Source organism: Bos mutus, chromosome 2 (genome assembly GCF_027580195.1).
Source record: "Bos mutus isolate GX-2022 chromosome 2, NWIPB_WYAK_1.1, whole genome shotgun sequence".
NCBI classification, from domain to species: Eukaryota; Metazoa; Chordata; class Mammalia; order Artiodactyla; family Bovidae; genus Bos; species Bos mutus.
Window position 1 is genome coordinate 64,303,246 of NC_091618.1, and position 11,030 is coordinate 64,314,275.

Genomic DNA, 11,030 nt, shown 5'->3' on the forward strand with positions numbered 1-11,030 from the left:
GGACAAGCCAAGGAGATTATTCTAGGTCAAAAGAAACCACCCTGGTGAGTCCAATGTGCTTTGGTCACATACACTGACAGCCATCTTATTCTCTGGCACAATAGTAAGCCATTCAGGGCACCCCAGTTGGGAAGCTCCATTCTAAAGGTCTTAATATGATTGCACTCACAGCCCAAACAAGGACCCTCACAAGGTTTTATCTCCTACCACAGTCAACAAACATATATAAGCACATGGATTCACACATAAAATCAGACACCAACGCCCATCTAATAGACCACTTCTCTAAACGCATGGATCCTCTCATGCATGCCTTTTTGTACATGCTGTTCTCTCTACCCAGAGATCAATCCCTACTCATCCTTCAAGACACTGCTCAAATGCCACTCTCCATTCCACAGATCTTATTACACTTGTCACTCTGAATTGTAATTGTTGACATATGTTACCACCCTAGAATTTGAGCTCAAGGACAAAAATCATGTCTTATTTACTGGTATACCAGTGATCTCTATAACAGACATTCAAATGTCTGTTTAATTACACACAAATAAATGTTCACTATATCATTTCCCAATAAGCCAAAATTTTCAAACTACATTAATTAAAAAACAAAGTATAATTTTATAATAAAATTAGTATTTTTCCCAAAACAAGAACACCCATTGTTCTATAAGAGATTTGGCAGAGAGAGATATTCAAACCATTATCCTAGTCCTAGAGTTTTAAGTTTTAGACTGAGGAAACAAACCTACAAACAAGCTATAAGCACAAAAATCTTCACTGCAGATTCTAACAGTGGAAACTTTAGGAACAACCAAAATATTCAACAAAAGGTAAAAGACTAAACCACCTGATTGATAAATCACCTGAATGTCTAAGCAATTGTTTATATTCATGAAGATGGGAATGGGAAAACGGGAAATAATGTTACCATTTACTGATCATCTCTTCTATTTAAAGAATAATGCTGGATGCTTTATATATATTATCCTAATCCTCCCAACAATTCAAGGGCAAGTACCATTATCCTAAATTCACAGACAAGAAAGTAAGCACAGAGGTTACATAGTTTTTCCAAGGTGTATAAGACCAGATTCCTACCCATATCTCCCTCACTCCAAAGTCTGTCACCTTTTCCCTGTATTGTTCTTCCTTTACAACATTCCAATGCAACGTTTCCAATATATTAAACTCCAAAACTGTTATCTCTACAACTGTATAAAAAAATATAATAAGACAGTGGCCTGGAAGGAAACAAAAATATCTTTTAGAGTAGTGATTATGGGTGAATGTTGTTATAGTATTTATAATTTTTTTATTAGCAACTTTTTAAAAGCATAATTGCTGAGAAATGGTCTAAACTCATAAAGCAATACAGACAAAACAACCCCTATTTTTTATTTTCTAACATGTTTATTAAGGACACACAGTAGGTAACATATAAAAACTTAAGAAGGAAGAACTCTAGGGCCCTCCTTGGTGGCTCAGTGGTAAAGAATCTGCCTGCCAATGTAGGAAAGACACATCAAACACGCATCCCTGATCCAGGAAGATTCCACATGCCACAGAGCAACTAAGCCCATGTACCACAACTATTGAGCCTGTGCTCTAAAGCCTGGGAGCCACAACTACCAAGCCCATGTGCCACAACTACTGAAGCCATTGCACCCTAGAGTCATATCCACAACAAGAAACCACAAGAAGAAGCCCGAGCACCGCAACTAGAGAAAAGGCCCCACAGCAACCAAAGACCCAGCACAGCAAAAATATAATAAAACTATTTTTTTTTAAAGAGAAGGAAGAACTCAAGAAACTATATATAAATAATCATATAGTAACACCAGGGTACTCATTACTAGGATTAAGCACCATTCTTAAAAGGTGAATTCTGTGAAAGACTTGTGGACTAGAGATGCGCATGTGTGCTAGTAAGTCATTTCAGTAGTGTCCAACTCTGTGCGACCCTATGGACTGTAGCTTGCCAGGCTCTTCTGTCCATGGGGATTCTCCAAGCAAGAATACTGGAGTGGGTTGCCACGCCCACCTCGAGGGGATCTTCCCAACCCAGGGATCAAACCTGCATCTCTTACGTCTCCTGCATTAGCAGGCAGGTTCTTTACCACTAATGCTACCTGGGAAGCCCCGTGGACTGGAGACAGGAATGTTTAAACTGAAGAAACGAGGGCAGGGGGAGGAAAAAAGAACACTTTCTTTTTAAGCAAAAATGAGAAACAGGGTTAGTGAGATGAAGTTGGCAGGAAACCTGTAAGGCCAAGCAAATTAATTCCAAAGTTTGGAATTAACCTGATAAGCAACAAGAACTGTAATATATTCTCAAATGGTAAGTGGCATTGGGCTTCCCTCATAGCTCAGTTGGTAAAGAAATCTGCCTGCAATGCAGGAAACCTGGGTTCGATCCCTAGGTTGGGAAGAACCCCTGGAGAAGGAAATGGCAACCCACTCCAATATTCTTGTCTGAAGAATCCCATGGACAGAGGAGCCTGGCAGGCTAAAGTCCATGGGGTTCCAAGAGTCCATGAGGTGGACACAACTTAGCAACTAAACCACCACCAAGTGGCATGCTGAAAATAAGATCTTTAAAGATTCAAAATTTGTTTCAAAGTAAGTACTGTCTTTGGTTACACAGTGTTTTCACCAAACAACTGAGGGTAAAATAATCCATTATCTTTTATGTGCTTTAAACATAACTCTTTTCCCAAAGAGAAAGTGACTAAACAAACAAAAGTTTTTATATAAGGAGTGAGTATATGAGGAAGGGATTCGTTCAGATATAATGCTTGCAAATATGAAATGCTATAGCATATTTTAGTAAGAATCAAAGAACTTTAGAGCAAGAAGGGATACTAGAGATAATCTTTTAGTGATAACATCTTCATTTTCACAAGGGATTAAATTGAAGCTCATGAACTAAGTAACTTAACTAACATCATATATAAGCTAGTGGTAGATTCAATATCAAAACTCAGATTTTCGGGTATTCCCTGGTGGTCCAGTGGTTAGGAGCTTCCGTGATAGCTCAGATGGTAAAGAATCTGCCTGCAATGCATGAGACCCTGGTTCAATTCCTGGGTCAGGAAGAGCCCCTGGAGAAGGGATAGGCTACCCACTCCAGTATTCTTGGGCTTCCCTTGTGACTCAGCCAGTAAAGAATCCACCTGCAATGCAGCAGACCTGGGTTCAGTCCCTGGGTTGGGAAGATCCCCTGGAGAAAGGAATGGGCTACCCACTCCAGTGGGTATTCTCTATTCTGGCCTAGAGAATTCCAGGGAATGTGTAGTCCATGGGGTCTCAATAAGTCAGACACCACTGAGCGACTTTCACTTTCACTTTCCAGTGGTTAGGACTCCAGGCTTTCACTGCAGGAGGCAAGGGTTCAATCCCTGGTAGGGGAACTAATAGCCTGCAAGATGAATAGTGAGGCTTGGCAAAGAAAAAAAAAAAAAAGAAAAGAACACCCAAACCAAAAACAAACAAAACTTCAGATTTTCTAGGTAGCAAGATCTAAAGTTGTCCTGCCCAATACTATAGTTACTAGTGAAATCTGATTATTTATATTTAAGCTGATTAAAATTAAATACAATTTAAAACTTAGGTCCTCGGGCACAACAATCACATTTTAAGTGTTCGATCTGTGCCATACACGGCTAATGGCTACCACATCTGACAGTGCAGAATAAGAATTCTGCCACCACTGCAAAAAGTTTAACTGAACAACATGATCTAAAGAATAAGCTTCAGAATCAGACAAACCCAGTCAAATTCTACTTACTAGCAGTATGACCCTTGACAAGTTATTCATGCTCCCATTTGGAAGAGGGGAGGAGAAGTAGAGGATTAATAATTCCTACCTTCCAAAGTATACTTGATGCTTATGTGGGATAGCATGAAAAGCCCCTTTACATTGTCTGGCATGTAACAGACAATAAACACGTCCATTTTGGATCCTTTTTCCCTTTATATTCCTCTATAAAAACCTCCTTCTTAAGAGATACAATAACTCACAATAATGCAATAACTCACCCAAATTAGTATCTTTCCCACAAGATAATCCACAGTGCCTAATTTTCATTCTGTTCCCCTCAATTCCTTCAAGCACTTGCACCTCTCTTACAGTGTTTCTGCTTAGGAAGAATGAAGAATGAACGTGGGGGAAATCACCTCTAATGAAATGGAGGAGAATGTAATAAATTTCCCCTCTAGTTTCCCATTCCATTTTAAATACGACTGTACTGACTGATCACACACAAAAAAAGAAATAAATTATATTCCTCCTAGGTACCATACTTCCACATTAAGAGAAGATTCTACAATACTTGTTCACTATACTCCTTCTCACCATCTGTGCTAATCGAATATTAAATGAAGAAATAACACCTTCCTCCTACAGTACTTTTCTGGCAAACAATAAAAAGATTTCCAGAATACTAAGCCAATCTTCAAAGCTTCACAGCTTAGCGTAGTAAACTAATTTGACAAATCTAGACTACTGAATATAAAAAACTTCATAACATGCATGTTATTACCCAGAAAAACAACAAAATTCAACTCAGCTTGGAACCAGTGAATTTCTGCCAATACTAAATTTTATTTAGAAGCAACAAATCATACTTAGCCACATTAAGTCACACAGACTTGCCATTTCTAGTGAGGTCTCCAACTTTACATTTTTAATAACTAACAATTAAAGGACAGCTTTAAAATATGTCTTTAAACATCCACCAAACAAGGTTTCTACATATTTTTAAAGCTTCCTTGTTGTTTAAAACTGACCATATTAATCCAGGGAAGGGGGGAGGAGAGGAGGGAGTCCTCTCAGCAACAGTAAGAATGTCTCCTTGAAATTATCTGTCATTCTTACTTCGTTCCTTAAAGATAATTTACTTAAAAACATGACCACCTACCCTTAAAGAGCTCAGAATAAATCATAATACTAACTAGATAACATTGCACACTATACTATCACACAATTTAAATTATGTTTAGTAGATGAAATTAAAATATTAGTATCTCAAATATACAAATCAGAGTTTAATAAGTCTACGGGAGTCATATAAGTTAAAAAAAAAAAGGCACTGTAAAAAGTTTTCATTACTATCCCACATGAAGTATTTTATATTAATAAAGTTAGGCTTCTATGCCTGAACTGATGAAATCTAATCGTAAGTCTATAATGTTTTAAGTCCTTCTGTAATAATGAAGTGTACACTGGTCACAGGAGAATAGTTCAAATGAATTTTCCTGAGGCTGCATTCTAAGTACATCTGACCCAGAAAGTATTTTTAGCAAGTGTGTTCAATCAATGCTGGTTTATGCCTAGTCTAAATTAGAAATTGGGTGCCACAAATTTAAAGTAACGAAGTTACTAGGGATATTTTTAAAGATATTCAATTAGAAAATCAGAAAAAACCACAAAGTTTAAACAATTCAATACGCACAGCCTATAATCTAAACAGGTTCTAGGAAAACAGGCAATAAGAAAGCCACATCTTCATCCATAACTACTTCTGAGGAACCTATGATTTTCTAATTTTAACCTACTCAATTAATAAAACTGCAAAACAGTGATGGCTCCCTGTTTTCAAAATCTCTTGCCAAATGTTTAAAATAGGCTAAGTCTGTTTTACAAACACTTCCATATACAAAAATAAGGTCATGAGTCTCTTCTTAAAAACTACTCAAGATCATGATATTGTGCGACCATGCACATGTTTCAAAGAAAAGAGGTGACAAAGATATGTGTGCCATTAAAAAAAAAGGAGAGAGAGAGAGAGAAACATAAAAATAGCTTCTGTGGTAATTGGAGCATAAATTTATTCTGACAAAAAATGGTGGGATCCACAAAATGATTGCGTTCTTCTGCTATGAGTTAGTAAAGAAGCTCTGTAGAGAAAAACTTTTGCTTACAAAAAGCCTTTAAAAAAAAAAAACTATAGGTTGAATTTCTCAAATTCAAGATTTAACTGATGTACTATCTAGCTCTATTCCATTAAGCACATTTTGGGCTCTGAACAATCATTTATTTTAAGGTCATCTCCTTCCCCTTAAAAATGTATTTTTTTCCCCTCTGGCAACAAAGATTAAGGTTCAAAAATCAGGATAAAAAAATATCCTGGCCTAACTGTTCCACAGTCTTCTTTTTACTCAAACCATTCTTTACAAGTCGGATACTTTGGCGTTTTGATTTTTTTCTCCATAAACATGGTTTAAACTGTAATGTTTCAACTGGGCCCAAGATTTGGTTACATAAACCGAATATTACTCCAATCTCTGATTCTAACAGCAGTTGGTACATTGCAGATACACAGACTGTCCTAGAAAAAGCGCCTGAAAAACCCTACCCATACACATCGTCCTCCGCTGTGGTTCACTGTATAATGCCTTCCAGGCATAAAGTCTCCCATTCTAAGTTTCCCAGAACCATCCGTGCGTATGTATGTGCCACTGTAAACTACTCCATGTTAAGGAAACCCTGGGAAGCGCATCCGTACGTCTATTTTGCTACATCTCAACTTTTTCTTTTGGCTCAACTACAGGTTCCTAAACACAAACATGCAAAGGCAGAATCATAAAAGGCTTAAAACTTCAAGGATAGGACTGTATGCCCAAGCAGCAAGTAGGAAGCTTTCAAAGGAGCCAATTTTTTTTTAAAGGAATCCCATCAGCAGTAGAAAACTGAATATTCTAAAACCTCACCTAGAGTTTAGGGGCCGTGGAACATTCCATCTCCGCACCTATTCCATCCCTTCTCCCCTGACTCCCCCAGAACAGAGATTCCAACTAAAACACCAGGAGGCTGAGAGCAGGGGTCCCACGAAGAAAGGGAGTAGGCAGAAAGCATCCTTTCCCCCTGACTTGAAATCAGCCTCACGCCTTCGGCCGGCCCCACCTGGCGGGCCGCAGGTAACAGCCTCGCGTGCCACGCAGGGCCGAGAGGCGGCTGGGACCCGGAGCCTCTTACCTTCGTGTCCCAGCCGCGTCCTCCGGGCTGGAGAAGAAAAGCCTGGAGGCCCGGCCGCGCCGCCCCCGGGGCTCCGTCAGCGTCCGCCCAGCAGCCGGCGCCGCAGCGGCCGCGCCACGGCCCCGAGCCGCCGGCACCACCTCATACTGCGGGGCTGCCGCGCGCTCCCGCACCTCCCTGCGGAGATGAGCTAATCCAGCCCCGCAGCGGTGTCGAGGGGGTGGGGGCCCCAGACGGGGCCCAGAATCCAGCCCCGGGGACCCCGGAGTCCTGAGAGAACAATGTGGGGCCGCGAGGAGGAGGAGCGGAACGGCGCGGCGAGAGCGAACGGGCGACAATCCTAAGCAGCGTTTGTGTGTGAGACTGCAATGGGCGCTCAGTCCCTCCCGCCGCCGCCGCCTCCTCCTCTTCCTCCTCCTCCTCCTACTCCGTCTCCTCCTCCCTCAAGCACACCCCGTCTCCCAGGCCACAGCATAGCAACCGAACATGGCGGCTGCGCAGACGCCGCCAGTCAGCCGCCCGGAGCTGGGGCCGCGACCACGGGAGGCGATCTCGCGAGAGGTGAGGCCAAGCCCCCTCCCCGCCGGCGCGGGCTGGAAGCGGCCCCACCAGCGGGAGCGCGGGGGAAGCGCAGGTGCGAAGGAGGAGGGACCTGGGCGGGTGGGAGGGACTAGGAGGGGCGGGGCGCTGTGGCTCCGCGGTGATTGGTTACTGAAACTGGGACCGTCCCCCCCGCTGGACCTAGAGACATGAGGGACCCCACAGAGGGGGAAAACCTCAGTTTAAAGTGGGAAACCGGACCTTTTGGCCCCAGGTTGTCCCAACTTCAGTGCTGAAAAAGGATACAGGTTTTAGGGTGCAGATTTGAATGATTTCCTCCCCCAAATATAGACCCTGAAACAAAGAACAAATAACGTTCATTTATAGCCTTTGAGTGCCTCTATGTGCCGGGAACGGTGTGCTGTTAAATATGAAATTAATTCATGCTAACCAAGTGTATGAATCGGTTATTACCAGGCTGGGGTTTTTAGCCAGGTATTCTAAAATCTTTTTGATGATACAAACTTACTGGCGGTGAGACAAATATGTGGGCTGGATAATAGTGGAAATTATGGCGGGAGGAATTTTTGCATTCATTTTTGTCAGAGTCCTCTTCTGTCATCAGATACCTTCTTGCTCTTCCTTGCTCTTAGCTTCAGGACTCCACCAGAGCTGTCCTTTCTGAAACATTCTTTCAAAAATCACTTTCCCTCCAACCCGACAAAAGGCCTATTTACTAATCAGGGATGGTTTTTGCAAGCTAAAACCTTGCAGATCTGTACAGATCTATGAAATCTGCAGTTTCTAGGGACTCTCTTCTCCCTTTCACCTGGCTCAGTTTTTCTGTTTGAAAAAGACAACCCATCAGTCCATGTTGTTCTGACTTTCCTTCCCACAGCTTGGTTCCAGCCAGGTTCCTTCCTCCTTCCCAGACAGGTTCTCCGGCCTCTGTGTCTCCGTTCTCTGTGCCTTTATTCATACTGTTCCCTCTGCTGAAATGCTCTTCCCTTCACCTTCATCCTGTCTACACTCAGTCATCCTCCAATAATGGATCTTACTTCTACCACAAGTAAGAATTTCTTCCTCTTTGACATGATACTTTTAGGTTTATACCTCCCTTTTCTTACAGTGTTCTTTTTATTATAGGATGCTTATCCCTGTGCGGGTTTTATCGCCACTATCCATGGGGAGCTACTGGAGTCAAGGATCTTGTCTTGGTCATCGCTGTATCCCCTCTCATGCCGGGAGACAGTGACATTGCCCGGTGTCAAAAGAGTTTGTTAAGAGAATGAAATGCTTAAATCTTTAATTGGTGGGATTTGGAGAAGGTACTTGAGACAGACTGGTCTCTTACTGAGCTCCAAATCTAGTAAATTGCTGTGACTCTGAGTGACACTCACCTGATTTGAATTTGTCTTTGTTAATGTCCTGTAGAGCTTTGTAACTAGCCCTCCAGCTAACCTTCATATCTCCAGACCTTCTCCCTCAGCCCATTCTGCCTACCCTCATCTATAAAGCACAGTGACCTTCTATACAAATAGAAATCTTGATTGTAATATAACTGGAGCCTCAAGATTGGAGAGGCAGGAGGGCGATGCCCTTTGTTTTAGAAAACTCCACAGGATGAGTCCTTTAGGTAAATGGACTATCTATCTACTATTCTTTAGGAAAACTGTGAAGTCACTTTTTAAAAATTGAGTTATAATTCATATACTACAGTGCTTATCTGCAAAGTTGTACAGCCATCACCTCTACCTAATTATGGAATATTTTCATCAGCCCCAAATGAAATTCCATACCCATTAGCAGTCACTCCTCATTCCCTCCTCCCCTAGCCCCTGACAACCACTAATCTACTTTCTGCCTATAGGTATTCACCTACTCTGGGCATTTCATATACATTGAATCATACCATCTGCAAATTCTCTATCAAAATGGATAAATGTGGGACTTCCCTGGTGGTCCAGTGGCTAAGACTCTGTGCTCTCAGTGCAGGGGGCCCAGGTTTGATCCCTGGTCAGGGAGCTAGATCCCACATGCTACAACTAAGACCCAGAGCAGCCAAATAAATAAATAAATAAATTTTTTTTAAAGGATAAATGTTTGTTTATATTTAAAATTATAATCTTTAAAAAAATTAATCAATGCCTATTCTGGATAATTTTGATGACCACCTTGTCATCAAATGCTGGCATTTGATTTTGTATTTGGCACCAAGAATTATATCTTGCGTTTTCTTGAGCTAATGAGAAAAAAATAGAATACTCTTTGTAGACACGACAGCCTTCTAACTAGGAGGTGGTCAAACGTCCTCATGGTTCAGTTCAGTTCAATTCAGTCGTTCAGTCGTGTCTGACTCTTTGCAACCCCATGGACAACAGCACACCAAGCCTCCCTGTCCATCATCAATGCCCGGAGTTTACTCAAACTCATGTCCAACAAGTCGGTGATGCTATCCAACCATCTCATCCTCTGTCATCCCCTTCTCCTCCCATCTTCAATCTTTCCCAACAACAGGGTCTTTTCAAATGAGTCAGTTCTTTTGCATCAGGTGGCCAAAGTATTGGAGTTTCAGCTTCAGCATCAGCCCTTCCAATGAATATTCAGGACTGATTTCCTTTAGGATGGACTGGTTGGATCTCCATGCAGTCCAAGGGACTCTCAAGAGTCTTCTCCAACACCACAGTTTAAAAGCATCAATTCCTCGGCTCTCAGCTTTCTTTATAGTCCAACTCTCACATCCATACCTGACTACTGGAAAAACCATAGCTTTGACTAGATGGACCTTAGTTGGCAAACTAATGTCTCTGCTTTTTAATATGCTGTCTAAGTTGGTCATAACTTCTCTTCCAAGGAGCAAGTATCTTTTAATTTCATGGCTGCAGTCAAGATCTGCAGTGATTCTGGAGCCCAAAAAGATAATGTCTGACACTGTTTCCACTGTTTCCCCATCTATTTCCCATGAAGTGATGGGACCAGATGCCATGATCTTCGTTTTCTGAATGTTGAGTTTTAAGCCAACTTTTTCACTCTCCTCTTTCACTTTCATCAAGAGGCTCTTTAGTTTATCTTCGCTTTCTCCCATAAGGGTGGTGTCATCTGCATATCTGAGGTTATTCATATTCCTCATGGTACACTGTGCAAAAGTTTCACAGAAATTCATGCCTAAAAAAGCCAATACCATTGGGGAAGAAGGATAAATTAGGAGGTGGGGATTAACACATACACACTACTATACATATAAGAGATAAACAACAAGGTCCTACTGTAAGGCACAAGAAACTATACTCAATACTCTGTAATAACCTATATGGGAAAAGAACCTGAAAAGGATATGCAAATATGTATAACTAAATCAGTTTGCTGTACACCTGAAACTAAAACAACGTTGTAAATCAACTATACTTCAGTATAAAAATAAAAAATTAAAAAAAAAATAGACCCTATAACAGCAGTGAGTTTCATAGTCTCATTACAAAAAAAAATTAATTTCAGCAAAACATCATTT

The 11,030-nt window shown here is 41.3% G+C and overlaps 1 protein-coding gene across 4 annotated transcripts in view; it reads right to left on the reverse strand.

The window, feature by feature from the left end:
* The window catches only part of PTPN4 (protein tyrosine phosphatase non-receptor type 4), a 190,592-nt gene extending 183,128 nt beyond the window's left edge, over window positions 1-7,464 (reverse strand). For 2 of the 4 annotated variants that reach the window (XM_070389265.1, XM_070389270.1), the window contains exon 1: window positions 6,983-7,462. The gene's annotated coding sequence lies outside the window, so the exon portion shown is untranslated. Of the gene's footprint in view, window positions 1-6,982 lie in introns of all 4 variants that reach the window. The other 2 variants (XM_070389259.1, XM_070389278.1) reach the window with 2 other exon arrangements.
* Between the last annotated feature and the right edge of the window lie 3,566 nt (window positions 7,465-11,030).